The 23,963-nt window shown below is 41.1% G+C and overlaps 1 long non-coding RNA gene across 2 annotated transcripts in view; it reads left to right on the plus strand.

Moving 5' to 3' along the window:
- LOC146798357 (uncharacterized) overlaps positions 1-23,963 on the plus strand; it is a 175,226-nt gene that overhangs the window by 98,915 nt on the left and 52,348 nt on the right. For both annotated transcript variants that reach the window (XR_014968673.1, XR_014968674.1), the window contains exons 2-3: positions 4,433-4,522; positions 8,733-9,020. This is a non-coding gene — a long non-coding RNA (uncharacterized LOC146798357). The remainder of the gene's footprint in view (positions 1-4,432; positions 4,523-8,732; positions 9,021-23,963) is intronic.

Here is a 23,963-nt window from a genome sequence, read left to right on the forward strand (position 1 = left end):
GCCCCATTAGTTTTGAAAACTTCGCGAGGATTCGTCAACCGGCGCCAAAGTTATTCCAAATAGAATGTTGCGGATTTCCTATGGAAACACGGTCCTAACTATAACTATCTACTGGCGACCGCCAGTAGATAATATATATACAATTGTTGAAGGACTTCCAAAACACACTTGACAATATTCACAGTGCATTATGGGACCGGTGGTACTGGCTACAGCGGTCACGTGAGGCATTCAATAAATTACAATCGAGCGCACCTGGGCGCTTGCATTCCTGGTCCGTGAGCAAGGCATCCAGCCGAAACGTTGGACTAAAAAGGGAAACAGGCGCTGCTCAAAGACTTTGAAATAAAGCCAATTCTAAGGTATTGGGTCTCGCATCTTGTTCTTACAGTGTGTGATTGTGGGTTTCTCCGTGCCCATGCAGCGAGGCCACCCTGAAGGGCTTGGGGTTCCAGAAACGGGGAAACGCCTTTGGCTTTCTGTTGATATATATATATATATATATATATATATATATATATATATATATATGTATATATATATATATTCACTGAAAAAACCATAGGTTTCACACACGTTATAGTTAGGAATTAGCATTTAAAAAACCTTGCAAATTCACTGAAAAAACCATAGGTTTCACACATGTTATAGTTAGCGGAAATTTTACTGATAAAAAAACAATGAAATTCCCCCGTTATAGTTAGTGCAGGAAACTATAACTCACGCGACCGCAATCCTCTGCTGATGCTAATACTGTATTTAGACACTTATTTGCCCATGTCTTCTTCCATAAATTTTTAGCTATACATATATTACAAATATTTTTTTTTCATAAAGACACATATGTCATCAGCAGAAGATTGCGGTCGCGTGATTTATAGTTTCCTGCACTAACTATAACGGGGGAATTTCATTGGTTTTTTATCAGTAAAATTTCCGCTAACTATAACATGTGTGAAACCTATGGTTTTTTCAGTGAATTTGCAAGGTTTTTTAAATGCTAATTCCTAACTATAACGTGTGTGAAACCTATGGTTTTTTCAGTGAATTTGTACGTTTTTTTAAATGCTAAGTTACTTTACGCCATTCGTGGCGTGCGCGCCCACTTAACGCAGTTCGTTCCGTGCGCGCATGGTGCGCTTCGCGCACCGTGCGCGCATAGTGAGCACGCGGTGCGCTTCGCGCACCGCGGCCCCCTCGGCCCCCACTGGAGGAGATGAATTGAGGCACCACAACTCCCAGCATACATCAAGAATTACTCACCTGCGAACAGTATGCCAAATGGGATAAAAGAGGCGTGGTGTTTTTGCACGAGAACTGACAGCTTTTTCCCTATGATTAAGAGGCATGCTGCCTCGAAACGCGTCAGGGATGCAAATCGAACTCTGTTTGAAATAAGCTGGTCCTGAAAATAAAAGTTCATGCTGAACAAAACTTCGTGGAGTGGCGTCCTTAAAGCTGCAGGACATCTTTGAATCACATATATATATATATATATATATATATATTATATATATATATATATATATATATATATATATATATATATATATATATATATATATATATTACCTACTGGCGGTCGCCAGTAGGTAGTTATAGTTAGGACCACGTTTCCATAGGAAATCCGCAACATTCTATTTTGAATAACTTTGGCGCCGGTCGACGAATCCTCGCGAATTTTTCAAAATAGGTGGGGCGCTACACTCCGCTCCTTCCCTGAAAGTCTCGGGGGGATTCGTCAAGCGGGGGCTGAGATAAAAGGGGGGTCCCAAAACGCGTTTTTCCCATGCATTTTTCCATAGGACCTTTAGACAGGGCTACAGCCCGAACGGCTGAACAGAATTACTAGAAATTTGGCAGAGAGGTAGTCCTCAGGTCAAGGAAGTGCCTTTTGTAGGTTTGGTGTAAATCTGTTCAGTAGATTCTGAGAAAATAGCCTTTAAATCAATATATATATCTGAGCCAGCTTACGGTGCGCTTACGGTACGCTTACCGTACGCGTACCGTGGCGTGCGCAAGCGCGATTCTGATTGGCTCTTAGATCTTAGTAAACATTCGAATCGGCCGAAACCAGGAAGCGGCGGCCGCCATTTTCTCTCTCGCACTGAGAGTGATGTTTAAAATATTAAGCCCAAAAACATGTAAAGGGGCTGTTTAGACATCTCCCACACACATAGCAATGTTGAGGGAGTCCCCAAAGATCCCCCAAGGCCAAAAACGGAAATTTTATTTTTTCGCTAATTTCGCCGATTACGCTTACCGTACGCGTACGGTAAAAAATTATATAAAAAAAAAAAATTATCCACATTCTCCCCACCCCGAGTGCAAATGCTGCCTGAAGGGCACCAATTGTGCATGGCTTATTAAAGATGAGTTAAACTTAAATATTTTAAAAAAAAATAATAAAAAAAAAAATTATCCACACTCTCTCCACCCCGTGTGCAAATGGTGCCCGAAGGGCACCATTTGTGCATGGCTTATAACAAATACGAAAAATTTAAATATTACCTTTCAAAACGAAGTGCATCATATGTCCTCCATGTGCGCACGGTGCGGCACGGTGCGGTGCGCACGGTGCGGCACGGTGCGGCACGGTGCGGCACGGTGGGCACGCGGTGCGCGTAGCGCACCACGTGCCCACCGTGCGTGCACGGCACTAACTGCGTAAAGTGGCCTCGCACCGTGCGCGCACGGAACGAACTGCGTTAAGTGGGCGCGCACACCACGAATGGCGTAAAGTAACTTAGCATTTAAAAAACCGTACAAATTCACTGAAAAAACCATAGGTTTCACACACGTTATAGTTAGGAATTAGCATTTAAAAAACCTTGCAAATTCACTGAAAAAACCATAGGTTTCACACATGTTATAGTTAGCGGAAATTTTACTGATAAAAAACCAATGAAATTCCCCCGTTATAGTTAGTGCAGGTAACTATAACTCACGCGACCACAATCTTCTGCTGATGACATATGTGTCTTTATGAAAAAAAAATATTTGTAATATATGTATAGCTAAAAATGTATGGAAGAAGACATGGGCAAATAAGTGTCTAAATACAGTATTAGCATCAGCAGAGGATTGCGGTCGCGTGAGTTATAGTTGCCTGCACTAACTATAACGGGGGAATTTCATTGGTTTTTTATCAGTAAAATTTCCGCTAACTATAACATGTGTGAAACCTATGGTTTTTTCAGTGAATTTGCAAGGTTTTTTAAATGCTAATTTCTAACTATAACGTGTGTGAAACCTATGGTTTTTTCAGTGAATATATATATATATATATATATATATATCTTCAAGCTATGTAAATATGGAGTTTAGAATGGCAAAGTCCTACTTAACTATTGACTCTTGCCTTCTGGACAGAATGAGAGTCAATATTTTGTCAGATGGATATTTTGTCCTCGATATTCTGACATACAACCCTAGTTTTTTAGGTTTCGCCTGCACAGCGCTTGCACTTTGCTTGAGAAATCTACTGTTTTTAATATGAACTTAAAAGAGACTTACATCCCACCTCCTCTCTTTCCTGGCTTCTCATTGGTTTCTGTGTGTACCACTTACCTTTCCTCCATTTATATTGGCTGCAGCATATTTTACTGAATTTACCAATGCTTGTTTCTCGTTTCCTCCTCTTATCAGTTTTCTGCCTTGAAAGACTGTTAACATCGGCTTTGTTAGAACTATATTTTCATACAGTTTTGCCTGTTACTCTTGCAGCATACTTTCTATAACAATTTATCACCCGGTGAGACTACATTATTTGCATAGAATCACAGGATGTTATGCAGCGCCCCTGTGACTCGAACCAGGATCCTCAGCTCTCGAGTCAGCAGCTCTGGCCCCTGTGCCACATCCTCTCCACTCCCTTGTTATGTGTCAGGGAGCTCTTTCCTTCTGCCGGCTGATGATTGATGAAAACAGCTTTTTATTCATTACATAGGCTAAACTGATGCATTACTAATTTATTATTTTATTTATTACCAATGCATGTTAAACTATATAATCTAGTCACAGCTGCTGAATGCAGCAATAAAAAAAAATGGAAGTGTGTTAATGTATTCAGGTAAGACATTTATAACCAATATGTATGCAATTTTGGATGTCATGTCTTTGTTTATAAAATTCTAGTGCTCAAAGTTTGGAAGTAAAAAAAAATATGTTTTGGTAAAATAAGAAAATGTGGATGTCAATATTTTACCAGACAGCATTTGCACCCACATAGCGGTGTAAAACACAGTACGTGCAAATGTTTTGGCACTGGTAGATCTGTAAGAATGTATTATGTGAGTAGAAAATGATTACACCAATTTATCAGTATGCTGTTAAACCACTAAAGTGAGTTTGGCTGGGTTGTCTGTCTAGACATAAGATAATTGATTGTCGTGCAGGAGGTTCTCTTTTAAGATGTTTGTGTTTATTTAAGGATATGTCACAACTCGTTGAACACAGTGCCCTTGGTAAAGGATATGGCTTCTGAGAATACACTGCTCCATTATGAGGACTGCTACCAAAGGTGAGGTTTGCAACGCCTTGCTGGGTTTCCGGTAGTAGCCACTGTCACCCAGACTACCGCCAACCACAAAGAAATGCTCCAGGCAGTTTCTGAAAGAACAATGATGCTTTTCATGAACAAATGGCAACCTTTTCCTGTCAGACCTGAAGACATAACTGATGCCCGTCCAAAAAACCTGGGAAATATACCTAATATATGAGAAAACATTCCTTTTCTACGACCTTTTTTTTGTCCCATTGTCAACCACAAAGCCTTCTATGGAAGAAAATGAGGCGGGCAGGGGGCTGATATCACCTGAATTGTATTTTCAAGGTATCAAATGTTAGGGGGTTTTGGGAGTCCACCTCCGAGGGAAATTATACCAAAAATGATGGCATATGGTCACTGATTACTTTGTATAAATAAATAAGGGCAGCAGCAACAGGAACCTGACCCTGCTGAATACCAAGGCTGTCTGCTTTTGATTCCACCTCATGCCTCTTTCTTCCTGTTTATCTCAATCTTGCAGGTTCTTTTCCATCCCTGCTTTCTCTCTTCATTGCAGTTTTCCTATATTTCTCGTGCTCCTTCTTTCTCCCTTTTCTGTCTTTCTCTCTTGCTCTGAAACAAAGTCTTATCCTGAAAAACAAGTCCCGGTTGCCAAAAATTAGTGCCGATGCTCTAACATCAACACCTAACGGCAGAAAGTAGGTTTTGAATATGTGCATGACAAAGACAACACCTTTTTTAATCTTTATGTTTTTTAATTTTCATTACACATTTAGTTCACGGTTCCCACACTGTTCTTCCCATAGATGGTTTGGAAGGGAGGGGTTTCTCCTCCTCAAGACAATTTTTTGGACAGAATGAGAACAATGGCCCGTATGCATCAAAGCAAAAACCGGTCGCAAACGGGCAGATTCTCAGAATCTGCCCCTTTGCGACTGGTATTTTTGCATTTGGGATGCATCATCCCGAATGCAAAAATCGCAATTTAAGTAATCTCTAAATTGCGATTACTTAAATTGCGATTGCATTTAAGGAATCTCAAATAGAGATTCCTTAAATGCAATGCATTAAAGTAAAAATATTAGCGATTTCGCTAATAGGGGGAGCAAATTACCATTGCAAAAACTTTGAAAAATGCACTAAAGTGCATTTTTCAAAGTTCCATTTTACACACACACATGCCCTTGGGGCATGTGTGTGTGCAAGATGTACTCATATGCAGATTTTAGGGGTGCAACAGGGTGTCCTTTTGACACCCTGGCACCCTTGAAATTGCATGAGCAATTTGCGAATCTCTAATTGAGAATCGCAAATTGAGAAAGTCTTCCCATTCATTCCTATGGGCCTCTAGGCCCATAGGAATAAATGGGGAGGTTATCCTTAATTGCGACTCGCAATTTGCGAGTCGCACTTACGGAATGTTTAGAAATCGCTATTTTGTAAGCAATTTCTACATGCATAGCCTTTTGCTATTCCTTATTAGCGAATCCTTATTTTTCGCTAATAAGGAATCGCAAATGGCATTGTTGATGCATGTGCCAGAATGTTGTTAAAAATCCATTTGTTTCACAGGTGATTTTGAAGAGGAAACTATTGGGTTATTTCAGTACTTCAGATATTCCACATATTTCTGCGAATTACTTAAGAACCTGATCCACAACTCAGCAGGCAAACATTAGTGCCACAAGAGAAGCAGTGACTGCCTCAAATGGTGACCCACTGGAAAAGGATGCTAATTGAAAAACCTTTTCTGAGAGAATTAACACCATTTTCAAATATTGTGCCTGTTCATAGTGGACATTTCTGGTCCTGTGCCAGTTAATAATAAGGTGCTCAACGTATCAGCTTGTCAAGGGTCCTGCTTTTACGGGTCTACTCCATTCCAGATTGACTAGAGCAGTGGTCTTCAAACTTTTTAATGCTTCCCCACCACCCCCCAGTGAAAAAAATAAAATCATACCCCCCAGAATTTTTCACAATTGTTCTGTACAACTGGCAATGTTTAAATATGTCTAGACTTATTTAAACCTTCCAGTTAAGATCTGTTACTATTTTGAAAATGCAACCAAATGCATCATTGCCAAACATACTATTCCGGTCAGGCAGGCCTTACTAATCCGAACAAGTATCCACAGTGTGATTGTTAGAGTGGGTGTGGGGGTTTTGAATAATAATTAGAGTCCCTTCCTTTTTGACACATACTCCTAGCTAGAGTGAAAAAGACAAAACATGTTAGTGATGGCCCATTACAGAGCGGCTTACTGACGCTCATTCTTTCAGCTTAACACAAAGCACTGTTATCAGCATAATGTTTCTTTTGTCCAGGAACTGGCGCCCACCTTTGGGATCAATTGAGGCACCCCTAGCCCCACCCTGCTCCCCGCCAGTTTGAAGACCCCTGGACTAGAGTGAGATGGGATTTTTAAATTGGCAATGACTGCTGTTTGGTTCAGCCTGAGCTCCACTGCTGAGTGGAACCTGGGCAAATATTTTGAGCAATAAACACCTCCACTGTAGGTAGTGTCTGTGTACATTGTCAGGCTGCTCACTAAAAACCGAACCCCTGAGCAAAGGCCACATGGGTTGCACAAAATGGCTGCCTTTGTCACTCAGTACCAACTAGACCCAAGAGAGGACACCCATTGTTTTCTATCAGATTATGAAAGGAAAAATATCAAGAGAACAAAATTTCAAGGCTTAAATATAAGGTACAAAAATGTTGAGAATGTAAGTATGTATGCTATAGTAAACACTCCAGACATTTACACCGATGATATGTATATCCGAAAGATACATGGAAGTGGAGTGAAGAATAGTAAACCTATCATCACAGATTCATACTTACCTTCAGCATATTGTTGTAGTTGATATTTAGGTCACAATATTTTATTTATTTAAGGTATTTTCCCCTCGATATTTTGACATACAACTGCACCCACTCTCTCTAAAGAGCAGATCCAGCCCTGAAGGTATGATGGGTCAGGTGGCAACCTTCTGGACCAGCTGAGGCCTGCCATGTATCCTTAGAAGTACACAGAGGCGTCCATTTTAAGTACTTCTGCATGGACCCTCTATCTATAGGCAGTAAGCGGGATTCCTGGACCGCCAATCTGTACACAAACCCCTCCCCTCTGTTCATGATAGCACCCCCATAGCCCGTTCTCCAGCTTATCAAATGAAAAAATAGTTACAACATGTTACACAATACTATGTTGGTCTCTGTCTAATTAACCCCTTGAGTGCCCCGCCCTTTCCACGCCCTGTGCCGGGCGTTTCATTAGCGGGCGGGGTTCATGACGAGATAGTCTCGTCATGGGCACAGGGCAACCGCGCTCCATGACGAGACTATCTCGTCATGGGCACTGAAGGGGTTAAAGTCGTTTGCTAAGAAAACTATCAGCCTGTGTGTCCATCAGGTTACTCAGCCCTAAATCGAGTCTGAAACAGAAAAGCGATCTCCAGTGTTACACAGCTCTCAGTAACTCATAACATAGCAGCTTTTTCCTTCAGGTTTCACAATTCTCAGTAATGTATGAGGCAGATGAACTATCCTTCAAAGTATAAAGCACTTAAGAATGCCCAAGACCTAAATGTTGTCCCTGAAGAGACACCACTCTCAGTAATGACCGACAGAAAAAGCTGTTCCACTGATTATACAGCTTTCGGTAACAGCTGAAGAAGCAGAACCCTCCCTAAGGTCATACATCTTTCTGCACCGACTAGGAGAACAGAACTATCATCTGGATTAAAGAGGGTTCTGTAACACCTTAGACAGCAGAATTATTGCTCAGATTTATACAGCTCCCTCTGCAGGCTAAGACAGCAGAGTTATCCCTCGCTGTTCACAGTCTCAGTGATGACACAGACCGCAGAGCTGCCTCTCTGGTTGTTCAGTGCTTAGTAGGACTTAGTCAGTAGGGCTCTTCTTAAGTAATGATGTTGATAGTGTAGCCTGTCAAGTTACTTATAAAATGTCCCCTTCAGCCTTATCCCACAAGACCTTTTCCAGACCTTTACAATGTAAACCCCATCTTAGGTTTATTGGCTTTGTTAATGATGGGTCTAAACGATTAGACTGGGGAGAAAACTGTACCAGTATCAAATTGAGCAGGGGTGGCTCCTCTGCTATGACGGAGGAGCGTCCCCCCGCCCCGCCAGCCTCAAAATTAAAAAAATTAAATGATAATAAGACGTGTTTATTTTCATTTTATTTTTCTTCCAGAGAATGAGGCTTGTGAGCGGGGCCATCGGGGGTCAAGGCAGTCTGGAGAGTGGTTACCAAGAAGGCCAAAACATCATGCGCAGTGAAGCTCTCTCCTACCCCAGCTTCATTACTGGGTTGGAGACAGCGGTCACAGGCTCCCAGTCTCCCTGGGAACGCAAATCGACAGTGATCAGGCCAATCCTGATGCTGCTTGCAAGAGAGAAGCATCAGGATTGGCCGCAGGGGAGCCTGTACTGCAGGAGGAAGAAACAGAAGAGCGGCGCTTTGGCAGGCGCACTGTGGCAGGTACATTCTTTTTTTATTTTTACTTTTGATTTTATTGCTTTCATTGTCCGTCGTCCCACCGCATCCCCACCCTCTTCATAATCTTCAATTAATACAATGGTGCATTAGGTGTACTAGCCCACTTATTAAGTGCTTCCACTGCGATGCACACTGGACTAGGTGTCAACAATGAAGAGAACACCACTGGACTGGGGGTCAACAATGAAGAGAGCACCACTGGACTGGGGGTCAACAATGAAGAGAGCACGGCACAGAATGTCTCACAGTCTACAAGCAGTGCACCTGTGTGAGAGTTTATTAGCAGTACCATGCAGTGCACCTGTGTGAGAGTTTATTAGCAGTACCATGCAGTGCAGCTGTGTGAGAGTATATTAGCAATAACAAGAAGTGCTGCTGTGTGAGTGTATTAGCAGTAGCAACCACAAAAGGCAAGTGAAAAGGAAAGCTCCATAGAGCTCTGTAGAGCGTTTTTGTTTAGTTTGTGTGAAATTACACCTTACAAATACAGGGCAGCAAACCAATGTATCTGGTTTAATTCAATAATGAGGTAGGGAGAAAATTCAACTTGAATTCTAGTATTGCAAAACACAACGCATGTAGCTGTGAACAGAAAAACAAGATATGCACAAACGGTTGTTGATATGCAGATTTTCACCAAAGGATTGTGGGCTTTCGAATGTCCTGCGAAGGCCCAGTTTACACTGTCGGTAATTACCATAGCCGGTGTGGCTTTCCTAAATATGCATATCTAGTCCTTTGCTCAACGCAAGGGGCTGTAGCTAACAGTAAAGTGTAGGTAGCAACTAATGTCCCTTGTTTCAGGAACAATCACGCACACATACAGGTTTGGATTAACCATTAAGCAAAATAAGCATGTGCTTAGGGCATCAAGGGAAGGGGGAAAACCACGGAAATTTCCCATTGCCAGATTTACCATTGACCATATGGTGCACAACTGCAAATGGTGCAGTTGAACCTATAGATAAAGTGAAAGCATACAAAACGAGATATTATTTTCCATCTTCCGGTAAGTTTTGTTTCATTTTGAAAAATACAATTTAATTTTACGGTTTATTATCGTTTATATTTACAGTTAGATATATAAATATATGGGGGCATCAAAATCTTTTAAGTGCTTAGAGCCTCTAAATGTCTGAATCCGGCCCTGCACAGATATGTTGCACTTGCAGGACCATGCACAGGCATACTGCTGTGGGACTATCAGGTTGCAGGCTGGAGTGGTACATGTTGCCTGTGCTGGGCCCATTTATGGATAGATGTTTGATGCTGAGCACAGCAGGTGACAGCTACAGACATGGCACACATAGGCGCTGGCAGTCGGGGTGCAGGAGGTGCTGGAGCACCCCCCCCCAAACCATGCAAGATTTCAGGAGGTGAATTAACAATAAGGAGACCTTTACATTATTTTGTTTTTATCTTGTTACATTTGCTGTTTGTTTATTCTTTTAACAAGGAGATTGTTGTTTACTTTTTCTTTCTTTCTTACTTTGACTGCAAAGTGAGAGGAATTTGTAAAGTGAAACTAGTGAAAATATATTTTTAGGGAGCATAAAAGAAAAGTCTGTACCATACCAAATACATTCTAACACACAACAACATTTAAATACTTGTGAATGAACTACACAAATATGTCACAATAGATTAGCAGCAAGGAAAGCACAAATGTGGCACTTTTTGTCATTTTGTTTCGTTGTCAGAAAGTTTTTATTGATGATTTTCAGAAACAAATCACGTAACAAAATATAACAGAATTATAATGAGCATTGAGATCATGTATATGGTACATCTACAAAAAAGAGAAATACTAGCCATAGGAAGCATATAGACAAATCCTTAAAACAGAGTAAGAAAGGGGACATCTGGAAACTAACTGTGCAGGTGAATGAAAGATATTATTAATGGCTAGACCTCGAAGCTGGGGAACTGGGTTCGAATCTCGGCAGGGACGCTCAACATCCTGTGATTCTGGGCAAATCACTTAATCTACCTGTGCCTAACAAAATGACTGTGTCTGTCTGTAATGCAACTGGTGCTCTCTGATACCTTCAAATCGAGTTCGTACTATATAAAACACCCCCCAAAAAACACATTTCAATAGAATACAGAGAGCTGCCCAAATGTGCATCCCAGCACTAAGGGGCATATGCATCAACATTGGCATTTGCGATTCCTTATTAGCGAAAAATAAGGAATCGCTAATAAGGAATAGCAAAAGGCTATGCATGTAGGAATCGCTATTCAAATAGCGATTCCTTAACTTTCCTTAATTGCTACTAGCAAATTGCGAGTAGCAATTAAGGAATGCCATCCCAATCATTCCTATGGGCCTCCAGGCCCATAGGAATGAATTGGAGATTGCATGAGCAAATAGCGAGTACCAGTAGGTTCTCGCAAATTGCTCATGCAATTTCAAGGGTGCAAGGGTGTCAAAATGACACCCTATTGCACCCCTGAAATTGATATGTGCACATATGTTGCACACACACATGCTCTAAGGGCATGTGTGTGCGCAACATGAAACTTTGAAAAATGCACAAAAGTGCATTTTTCAAACTTTTAGCAAATTACCATGCAGTTCATCTTCATGGTAATTTGCTCCCCCTATTAGCGAATTCGCTAATTTTTTTACTTTCATGCATTGCATTTAAGGAATCCCAAATAGAGATTCCTTAAATTAAGGAATCTCAATTTGGGATTCCTTAAATGCTATCGCTATTTAAGGAATCGCTATTTAAGGATTCCTTAAATAGCGATTTTTGCTTTTGGGTTGATGCATTGGGATTGGGTATTTTTAACTCAATACCGGGAGCTATTAGCGAATCGGTATTTTACCGACTGGATTTTGGCTTGATGCATGAGGCTGTAAGCCAATAGAGCAGGGTCCCATCTTTCATTTTTAGCACCAAAACTGTTAAGATGAAAACAACTATCTTTTTAGCACTTTCCTGAAGTTAATCATCCAACTCTCGCAATAGTAAGGGAAAGTTATTCCATAGTTTGGCTGCTACATATAAAAAAAACGTTGCCTCCCAATCTCCTTAATCTGACAGCGGAAAGCTGAAACCATCTTCCTCTACTGGATCTCAAATGTCTAACCGGCAGGGATGAAATCTATCTCTCAATTACTTTGGCCTATCTCATGGTATATGCTGTGTACCAAGGTCAAAAGCTTTAATTGAAAGCGCTTTTGCACAAGCAGCTGTGGGAGCCAAACCCCAATAAACATCTGAACCCCATTAATTTGAATACCCAAATTTTTAAGTTTAGAAAGCTTTATTAAATATCATAAGCCAAGTAAAACATCATTACAGAGAAAATCAAAGGCAATGTGATAGAACAATAGAGTAAAATTGAAATCATACAATATTAACAAATGCCAATAGAGAAATAGGGAATATACTTAGAGGAAAAGCATTTTTAAAGGTTTTAAGTAATGGGCAGGGAAGAGGAGAGGAGAAGAGAAAGAAGGGGAAGGGAGGGGGAAATGCAAACATTATACAGGGTAAGCATCATGTAATTACCGTAAGCTAATAAATGCATATATAAAATAAATGAAGCTGTATGTTAAACATGACCAAAAAGAGAAATAAAAACAAGCTATTCAAGGGGCAGTTTGAGAGAGAAAGTTAGTTAACGGCAACCATAACAAATCTTTTTTGATCAAATGAGGTACAGTGGTGGCAAAAGCACGATCCAGTCGATGGTGGTGGCATAATAGGTTCCACCATGCATTGTAAGAGATCTTTGAGGTATCTTTCCAATTGGTCGTAATTATCTGTAGAGAAATGGCTATATACAAATATATAAATTTACGTACGTTACTAGAAACATTCCATATAGGAGCCATACCACCCAGAAAGATATGAACAATCTCAAAAGTGTGGTCAGTGGCTAAGATTTCGTTTAATTTAGACCAAATACGGGACCAAAGGGATTTAACCAACGGGCAGTGAAAAAACTAATACCCAAATTTTTAACTAAATAATTTGGATCTGAAATCTCCAATAGATGTTGCGGTTAGAAACTACAATCCTCATAAAAAAATATACAAGGACACTCTAATAACTGAGTTCTGGATCAAAAATGAGGCAAAAATAGATTTATTGCAGAATGTTTAGTAAATATGGAAGAGAGAAAAAATGAATGAAGTGCCAGAGACTCAATACAGAAATACAGAATCATAAAACATAGCCCTAACTAAACAGGTTAAGCAAAAGTATATGAAGTCAAACTCACAAAGAGTACTGACAACGTCCCATAGGAAAAATCTAACCAAATGAACATAAAGTTTGAAAAACCTCCCAGCAACAGCAGCCCAAAAATGAACAAAAACAAGCCCATGAACAAAATTGAGCAAAAGGAAGCCCACAGTACTAAAACCCAAGAGTTTTTATACACAAATCACAAATTCTAATAACAAATTCTGCAAATTCAGCAAGGTATGATCATGGTTAGGGTTGCATTAGCAAATCAAAAACAGCAACGTAATATTTTAAATCTTTAACACTAATCCACTTCCTCAGGTAAGAGAAATCTTCCACTTACTTTGTTAGCAACTGCACTTCGTAGATGATCAACACAAAATGAAACAATTTTCAAACAATGGTTTATAGAATTAATACGCCTTCTATGAAAATTCGAGTGGAAGTCCTTGAATATCATACTTTGGGTACACAATGGAAGTCTCAGTGTAGACTCCACCAATAGATTGTCAATAAAAGCTTCATTCACAACACACACTTCCTAATACAATCGTTCATTTTTGAATCCTTGACATCCTTCACTTGATGCTCGGCAGAAACCAAAAGAGAAATGGCTTTCAACAGGACACTGACTGGGAAGGGGATGAAACAGGAGCAAGATGAGCAGAACACCAAAAACTGTATCCATATTAAATTATTGGCATCTCACAGAAAATGTGGCATAACTACTTACCAGTATTAAATATGTTTCTTAATGATTCGGTAAACTTGTTTCAAGTGCAACATTATTCATTTATCAGTTACAACTATGCATCATTAAAATCATCAAACTTCAAAAATATTTTTCACCCGCCACTGCACATTTTTTAAAAGCTACTACAAATCTAATGTAACTGTCTCAGATGACTAGATATCAGTGAATGCCTTGGGAGTTTTAAAAGTGCATGCGCCACCGCGTTCTGCATCACCTGCAGTTTATTTATCAGAGTTTTAGGAATACCGAGATAGAGACTATTGGCAGACTCAATACGCGAACTCATTAAGGCATGTACTGTTTTTCGCACTTACAGGGGTAAGAGATCTAACCAATTTTTAATTTTAAAGTCAATAATAAAGCAAAGCACATGCCTGTGGTGTTAAGAATTTGCTGAGGAAATAACAATTTATTGTCAAATTAAACCCCCAAGTTTTTTACCACAGTTGAAGGATGAGGAGTTTTTAAACCAACTGCCCACTATTCATCAAAAGTAAAATTATTCGCTTTCCTCGGGACTAATAGCTCTGTCTTCTCTGAGTTACATTTCAAATGACTCTGTTGCATCCATTTGATGACCTGTGTTAATGAGTTTTTAAAATTTGCTTCTGACATCCTAGATCAAGCTCTATCCATAGTAAGACTCAGCTGAGTATCATCTACATAGCATATTTCTTTGACCCCAAAAGATTCAAACAGCACAGCTTAAGGGCAATATATACATTTAAATGCGTCTGACTCAGGGAGGAGCCGAGGGACACCATACTATAGCATGTTTTTCTCTGAGGGGTACTGGGACATCACAACCGATTGAAATCTGTCCGATAAATAAGACAGCAACCATTTGAACACCTAGTCACAGACTCCCACGTCTGCCAGCCTTTGAAACAGAAAGGAGTGGCATATGGTATTAAATCTAAAAGAATGAGGGCAGTGTTCCAATAACTATCTAAAGTGACCTATAAGTACTCCGAAATGTCTAGCAAGGCAGATTCTGTACTGAATTTCAGTTGAAACCCTGACTGAGAGATTTAAAAGCCCTGCCATTTGCAAATATTCAGACAACTGAGTATTCACCAGTTTTTCCAACATCTTGGAGAAAGCTGGTAGAAGTAAAACGATCTGGAAATTGGCTAGTACCTCCAGATTGGCAGAGGGTTTTTCATTAAAGCTTTAATCTTAGCCTGTTTCCGAGTGTTGGTGCAGTTGCTGTAGTCAGAGCATTATTAAACAACACATTTATCACCGGATTAAACACCTCAATGGCCATAACCAGCACCCTAGGAGGACAGGGATCTGCAGGAGGTTTGGCATTTCATTCTCTGATTGCTTTCTCAGATTGCGCTAGACTGACTACCCTAAAACTGGACTTGCTAGTAATATTTTTTTACCCTGAAATTGATGCCCTTCCCGGTGTTCTCGATTATTGAAATTAAAGCAAGATTGCAATTTTCAAATTTTCTCCTCCCAAAAATGTTATAGGTCATTGCAAATATCTAGTGAGGGTTTTACATTAGAGTTACAGGTCTTGGGTTGTAAATAGAGATTCACAACGTGAAAAATATCATGTGGCTTGTTCTTAGATGTATTAATCTCCAAGGAGATGAAGTTTGATTGGGTGGCTTTAATTGCCTTCCTATACAATTTAAGAAGAGCTTTATAGATAATTTTATCCTCTGCCCTGTACTCTCTTCTCCATTTCTATTTCAGATTTTTATATTTTTTCTTATCCAGACCTAACTGCTCCAAAAATGAAGGAGAAGTAATTATTTTTCTATTTGTGGTCTAATGTACGGAAGGAGCCAATGTAGACAAAGAATGGTCCAACCATGAGAAAACGCCTAATGCGCCAGCCTCCATTTTACCTGTTGAGCTAGGTAGGGAGCTTTGCAGTCTGTGAATTAAATCTACTTCATTTATTTTATTCAACTTCTGTGTAACCTGGCCCACCTCAAGTATTTCTCCTGGGTTAACTTTAACATCCTTTCAACTAAAATGTATTAGTCAATGATCTGTCCAAGGTAGTTCCACTAGTTCATCTACTATTAGGGCATTAAGATTGGTGGTAATTAGATCTAATATATGTCCTGCTACATGTGTTATGATTGGATTAATTGACTCAAATGTAAGGCTGAGAAAGTGTCCAAGAGGGATTGAGCATGAACATCATACATATTATCTAGGTGAATGTTAATATCACCCAGCACTGTAAAAGTAATATATTAGACACAGTGTTGGGCAGTAACTTCATCTAATGACTGGATGAAATTGAAAGGTGGACCAGGAGGTCTAAAGAATAAAGCTTTGATTTGAGCTTTCAAGATTAGATACAAGACAATATTCTCCTAACAGTACTGCCATTGTAAAAGTGGAGCAATGAAAACTCTCCTGGCAAATAATAGCTAAATCTCCTCCCCTTTGTCCCACTATATCAACATGTGAAATTACATATACCACTGGTACAGTGTTAGCGATGTTCGGATTGGACGCTTCATTGAGCCAAATTTCAGGACTGAAGCCCTGGAACGACTTGCGCTTGCAACTGCATCCTCCACCTTTCCATCTGTCCCAACTCTTTAAGGGTATCGGAGAAATAACTTACACTCCAACATTTTGAGTCCAAACAAGCAGCATGCTGGCGCTGGACGTGGAAAGGCCGCGGACCGGCACAGGCCGTCTTGCCTTTGGTGCGCCGGTGGCCTGCCCACGCTGCTGGTGTACTTTTAAAGGGTGCTGCCAATCGCATCCCTTTCACCACTGGTGCGCTAACCATCCAAAAATGGCATATAACAATGTACATTCTGGTAGGAAAAAAATGGCGGCCAAATCACCGGTCTGCTCTTTGCAGAGTAAAGTGCAAGTGCAATTGCATGGTATCATAATAAAACTTCATAAGTGGAAACATTCATGAGAACCACCAATTGATATATTCCTTTAAAATTAAGCACTAGGAGCCAATAGTAAAAGGGGCACCTTGACAATCTTCTAACACAGTATATCCTAGTCTTCTTACAAAATAAGTTCATACAGCAGTAAATTGTTGTATAACAGAATTATCAGACCCAACTCATAAGCTGTGCATCTGCGCTGCTGGTTTGTTAACCCTCCGAAAATGGAGTTTAAGAGTGTCCCTTCTGGTAGAACTGGCTGACAAATTGCTGGTCTGCTCTTTGCAGCGTAAAGTGCATGTGCAGTTAAAATGATCATCACCCCTAAGTCTTTTTCCCCAAATCAAATTTAATTGAGCATGGTATCACGGTGAAACGTCATAGGTAAAAAGATTCACGAGAACCAACAATTAATATATTTCATTAAAAAACAGCACTAGAACCCAACAGTAAAACGGCCCCTTAAAAACTTCTAAAACAGAATATCCCCGTATTCTTACAAAATTAGTTCATATGACAGCAAATCGTGGTGTAACAGGATTATCAGACCCAATTCATAAACTGCTAACTCAGGTGTAAGCTGTTATTAATTTGAGAACTGTGCACTGTGAGAATTACGATCATATTTAGCAACATAAATGAAAACAGCCCAAGTGATCTAAATACTTTTGAGAAGTTTGAAACGATGACATGAAATCTGAATGATGTACCAGGATATATATTGGAAAACAACAACTAAAAAAATAAAAAAGAGAAAATAATCTATAAGAGAAACCAGGTGGAGAGGCAGAAGAAAGACAAGCGCGGAGAAATGAAGAGAAAAGAGTGCAGAGCAATGGGGAGTCTCTGAGGGAGGGAAGGAAGGTGGAGTGCGATGAACAGACAGGATGAGCAGAGGAAACTGTGGATCGAGTCAATGGCAGGAACAGATCTTGTGTTTCAAATTTTCTAAGAAATGGTGGGATCTCCAGGGGCTTTATATTGAGAGACGTGGTAGCCACGTGAATGTTACCCGAACCCACCAGGTGGGAAACAATACCATACTGAAAGATTTCCAGTCTAGAAGGATAACTTTTATAGCAATTATTAGCAGTAGTTCAGCAGGTGCAAAATCAGCTTCTGAAAAGTCCAGGCAAGTTGAGGCCACATATATATATATATGTATATATTCACTGAAAAAACCATAGGTTTCAGGGATGTTATAGTTAGTTGGACACTTGACTCATAGAAAACCATAGAAATTCCCCTGTTATAGCTAGTTGAGCTAACTATAAATCACGCCCCCGCAATGCACTGCTGATGACGTCACATATTACATCATTCATGACATGGTCAGTGACATCACTGATGACATCACTGATGACATCCCAAATGACATCACTGATGACATCACTGATGACATCATCCAGTGAATGTGTGTTTCTATAAAATGTAAATATGGTTTATATATATATGCCAAGGTGTATTGAAGAATAAATGGGTGTATAAGAGTCAGGATGAATGATTAAGTAGGTGTGTGACTGACTGTATAAGTGAGTGAGTAATTGTGTTTTGCTTAATTCATGTGTTAGCGACTGATACAGACATTCACACAGTTTAGGTTGTCAGTTGGTGTGTAAGCAGTTCCATGGTTTGGTTAGCAATTAAATGAGGATCTATATGAGCTATTGATTGCTTGTCTGAGTACCTGTATTGTGGTACTTTGAATTTTGGGACCGCGTAGGAGGCATGGCCCGACCCTGACTATTCCGGTATCAGCGAACCGCGAATGGCCAATGCAGTATGTACAAGTGTTTTGCATAACGTTTCATCGATAAATTCACTTTGTATACGATATTACACATTGACTTCGTGGGTTCCATTTTGGAGCGGTAGCCATCTTATGGGTGCCCTCACATAGGCTGCGCATTAAGGACATGCACAGGCCTTCAGAACACATGTGCCTTCTATTTGACTTCTCTGTGACCTGTGCAATTTGGCTCCACCGCCCCAGGTCAGTCCGGTCTCATGAGCTCCCCGTCCTACGGCCACCTGTGATTAGCATCAGGGTTTGACACACCATAAAGCCTTTTCATCCCACACAAACCTCCGGCTAATCTCTTTCACACCTGACTCTTCCTGCTTTATGGCTGAGCTAGGGCTTCCTCCCGATCTCCTGAATATCATCATTAGGCTCCATGACAACAACTTTGCTCAAGTTCGCTGGGGGAAACAGGGCCAGGTTACCGATCGGTTCAGGGTCAATCGGGGTGTCAGGCAGGGGTGCGTCCTTGCTCCCACCTTGTTTTTATTGTTTATTAATAGTGTTGTCAAGTACTATTCCAACACGTCGACGGACGCCCCAACGTTGGGCGGTACTAAAATCCCACTCCTTATGTTTGCCGATGACACCCTACTTCTTTCCCAGACCCTGTCTGGACTACAGGTGGCACTCAATGTCTTCACGAATTTTTGTTTTGATTTTGACCTGTCTGTCAATGTGTCCAAAACCAAATACATGGTTTTTAACAAAGGGAGAGGTATAAAGGGCCATGTCTTTATGGACAAAGCCTTGCTGGAACGTACTAATGTTATGACCTATTTAGGGGTAGTCTTTGAAAATAGGTTGGATTGGAGGCCGCAAATTGATGTTTTATCCCTAAAATTTGCTCAGCTTTCTGGTTGCCTAGTTAAAGAACATAAGCATTCCCAGTCGAGAATGATAGGTCCCCCCATCAAAATCTTTAATGTAAGGATCAACTCGGCGATCCTTTATGGCGCTGAACTGTGGGGTTTCGCAGATCTTTCTCTTCTGGTTAAGGCGCAATATAAATTTCTCAGATTGCTTACGGGGCTTCCTTGTTCTACCCCTGTCAAACCCCTTTTGTTGGACCTTGGCTGTCACTCGTTTGAAGATATTGCAAGGTTCAAGCCACTGGCCTTTTGGAGGCGTTTATGGACAGTCCCTGAGTTGGATCTCTATGCCAAGGCCTTTCTCGATGTGCGATCCATCCTGGGGGCCGGCAATATTCCCTGGTTCAAACAGACTAAACAACTCCTGGAATCTATGGGGTTGGGCAATCTATGGTCTGATCCAGCCAATAACCCCTTTCCCTCTAAGAAAGATTTTAAGAGCCTTTATTGGTCAATGATTCAGCAGAAACATTTTAACTCAGCCACTGCAGAGTCCTTGTCAGGAAGGTTCCTAGCCCAAAAAAGAATTCCACTCCTCGAAGCCTACTGGGATACCATCACCAGACCTTGTGACAGGAAACTATACCATCAATTTAGGGTAGGCACACTTCCGACCAACTCTTTCACCAAAAAATGGAAGGGCACGTCCAGCGACTCTTGCAAAAGTTGTTTTGATTGTATAGATTCTGTCGGACATATCTTTTTTGTTTGTCCTGCTTATGCTGCACCCCGAGCTAAATGGCTCAAACCATTATGTCAAATTCTGGGCACTAGACGAGGGTCAGAAGCACTTGAAATGTTGAGATTTGAGCCTAGTGAATATGTTGCTATTGCTGTTGCCAAATTCTTGGCTTGGGTTTGGTTTATTAGAAACAAGAGGCATTAGGGTACTGAAATATTTTTATGTATTCTGTTCATGTTCTTCTTTTTAAATTATGTATTTTTATAATTATGTATTCTTTTATGTATTGTAACTGTCTTTCATGATGTAATACATCGATAATAAAGACTAATGAATGGAATGGCTTGTTTTACCAACAGGAGGTGCCCGTGTTTATTGGGGTCTGCTGATATCTGATGAGGGATCTGAGCCTCGCCGGGTAAATAATTGTGGGCTGGCTGAACTGGAATGTGGGATGGTCATCATGACTCTGCCTTTTCGTTTGTAATGAATACACATGAATAACCATATTGTAAAACAAGGAATGTGTGCCTGAAGCATGATATTTTGTATATAAGGAGAAGCCCGTTTTTGTAAGGTTGAGCAGTCTCCTGAGAACATACCCGTGTGTACTTCTAGGATTGCTGTTACTGGCTGCAGTCAATATTAAAACGATCTTTGACGCCACCGCAAGACTCTGTGTTTCTGTGGTCCAAGACAGGAAGAACTCAAAGTCGTAGGGTGCTACCCCTGGCACCGCTGGGTTCCTAAATAACCCAGTACTTCAGTTGGCGCCCAACTCGGGGCGATTTCAGCGGTACTGGTCCAAGCCAGAGGTTCGTGAGGAGCTTCGTGTGGAAATTCTGGAGGAAGGCCGCCACTTCATCGACCCCTGCATGTCGACGTGGTCCGAAAGTCTTTGCTGCGAGGTTCCCCGCTTGCTGACGGCTACGAAGGACTGCTGCCCTGACTATCGCCCTGTTTTTGGACCCTTGATAATTTGGTAGAGCGAAACGATTAACCCGAGTCTTCTGGTGACGTCATCGATACCTCAGTTAAGTATAAGTGGAGCGTCTCCTAATTCTTAGTTTGGTTCTTAGTTTTGGTATCCCTTTGGGATCGCTTTGATTTGGAGCTTGCAAGCGCCAAAGCCGAAGGACTCGTGTATTCACGAGACTATCGCGTTTTGATAATCCTTTGAAGTTTGAAACTAGACTAGTGAGCAAAGATGCCTGGTTCTAGTATATTTGGAAACTTGTTTTGTTTGGGTTGTAAAAGGGATTCCCAGTTGGAGGATTCGTGTCCGGTTCCTCCAATTGGAACTCCAACTTATGAGCTTTATGTAAAACATGGCGTGGGCCCCATTGCATATAATAAAGTATGGATCCGATACACCAGGAAGGACGGTGTTTTAAAATGGCCCCAAAATGGTAGTTTCGACACAGATATCTTAGACAATTTGGAAGTTAAATTATTTAAAAAGAAAGCCCGGCCGGCGATGTTTGATTCTTTCCGCCTATGGCGAAAGGAAGCCAAACAGAAGGAAATCAAGTTAGCAAAGAAAAACAAAAGAGAGAGAGGCATGTCAGTTATGCAAGCAGCTGTACAATTTAAGGATAATGAGGAGGAACAAATGAATGAGCAGTTACATAGACAGCGTAAACTAGGGATCGATAAATGTTACCCAGTTTTACCGCACCTTCAACAGACTGTGTTAAAAGAGAAGGAGAAAGATCCCCTAATGTCACATTTGCTAAGTTCGCCACCTCCGTATGCGCCTCCACAACCTCTAAATGTACAGCCTCCAGTTAATTTGCCGCAAGCTTTTCCGCAGCCGCCAGCCCCTCCTCAGCTGGCTCCTGTCCCTACAGCGCAGCCCTTTCAAGGGCCGCCAAGTTCGCTACCTGTCTCTTCTGCGCTCCCTGCGACTTTGCCTAGTACATCAGCTGCCTCCCTTGGCGCTCTTCCTGATACTGCCCCTGTACCTGTATCTGCACCCGTTTTTCTTCCCTCTGTCTTTTCCCCCGTTCTTGCCTCAACTTCTCCTTCTGCACGACAATGAATAGCAGTTGCGTAGTCAACTGCCTGATTCTGGAGAGAAAGAGGTATTAGACCATAAGGCACGTAGGTGGATTGTTTTTTCTTCACTCTATGATGTGGAGTCAGTTGTTAATGTTTTTCACCAATGGGAAGCCCCAAAACAGAGGTATGTATTTGAGAAAATGTGTGAATTCCTCTGTGAGGAATTGGAAGATCATGGTAGAGACCCAAGCTCACAGGAGTTGTGTCGAGTGCTATTTGATTTTGGAAAAGGTACGATTGTGGGTCCCGATGTAGATAAAGCAGTTGCGACTTTACTGTCCTTCAGGAATGATGATTGTCATCAGTCATTGTTAGAACAGGAGTTACCCGTAGGGAAAAAGGTAAAAGCACGACAATACCCCATGAGAGAAGTCCCTCCGGTATGGAAGGAAGCCGTTGCGGCTGACGCCGGTCGCGGCATTGCTGCTGCTCCAGCTCATTTCCAGCGTGTTTGGGTGCATGTCCCTTGGAAACGATCTGAAGTAATAGCGCTTAAACAGACATTGCCTGATCCCTGTAAAAACCCTGCAGGATATTATAAGGAGTTGTCACAGACGGCAGGATCATGTGTCATGAATCTAGCTGACATTGACATGTTGTTTGGAAACGTTGTTCCACAGCCTTTATGGGGATCAATTCGTAATGTAGATCACAATGCAGAACTAGGTGACACATGGGCTAATATCATTGCTGCAGACACTAGACAAGTTGGTGGTGCGAAGCCTGAGCCCCTAGTAGCAGAACTCCCTGGTAGAATTATCACCTACATGAAAACTTTAATGCCCGCGATGCGTGTGAATTGGGATAAACTATCGGCTTGCAAACAAAAGAAAGATGAAACAGTGTCTGATTTCTTTACAAGGTTTGAAGAAACATTTATTGACCACAGTGGTCAAGATATGAGTACTGAAGGTGGTCAACGGTTATTTGTTGATAAATTTGTGCATAATTTGCTTCCCGAGTTGTGTAAGAAGTTAAAAGATTCAGAGAGTTCTTTGGCTGTTTCCTCATCAGCGCAAATACTGGCTACTGCACAGTATTACGAAAATAGAGATAAGGATGAGAGAGATAAAGCAGACAAGAAAACGAAAGAATTAAAAACGAAGGTTCGGTTACAGCAAGCTTACCCGCCACGTGGTGGCCAGAGTAATTATCAGCAACCGCCACAGTTTCAGAGAAACGTGCAAAGGTACGAGTATTCTCAATCGCGCGTTCCTGTAGGCCCTAATCAATGTTCACATTGCAAGGAAGAGGGTCATTTCAAGTATAGTTGTCCTATTCTGTTACAGCGCGCTAATGGCGCTTTTAGCACCAGAGGTAGAGGTGGTTGACAAGCTCCTAGGGGTAGGGGACGCGGGAGTGGTCCCCAGAACGCGCGTCCTCTTCCATCTCAAAATACGATTAATAGTTTTGATCAGCAAGCAAATGCAACTGGTAGGACAGCTCAGTACTATAACAATGACTATTATGCAGCGGATGAAAATGTAGAAAGTAATGATTACTAGGATAGCCGTAGACAAAGAGAGGGAGTTGTTTCAGTGCTAGTGGATCAGAGTGGACCATATGTCAAGGTGACTACAGCGGGTGTGACAGAACCTTTTCTGTTGGATACTGGTGCTGCAAAAAGTTCAATTATGCATTCAAAACTCCCTGGCGCACCTT

This window comes from Triturus cristatus, chromosome 9 (assembly GCF_964204655.1).
Source record: "Triturus cristatus chromosome 9, aTriCri1.1, whole genome shotgun sequence".
Lineage (NCBI taxonomy): Eukaryota > Metazoa > Chordata > Amphibia > Caudata > Salamandridae > Triturus > Triturus cristatus.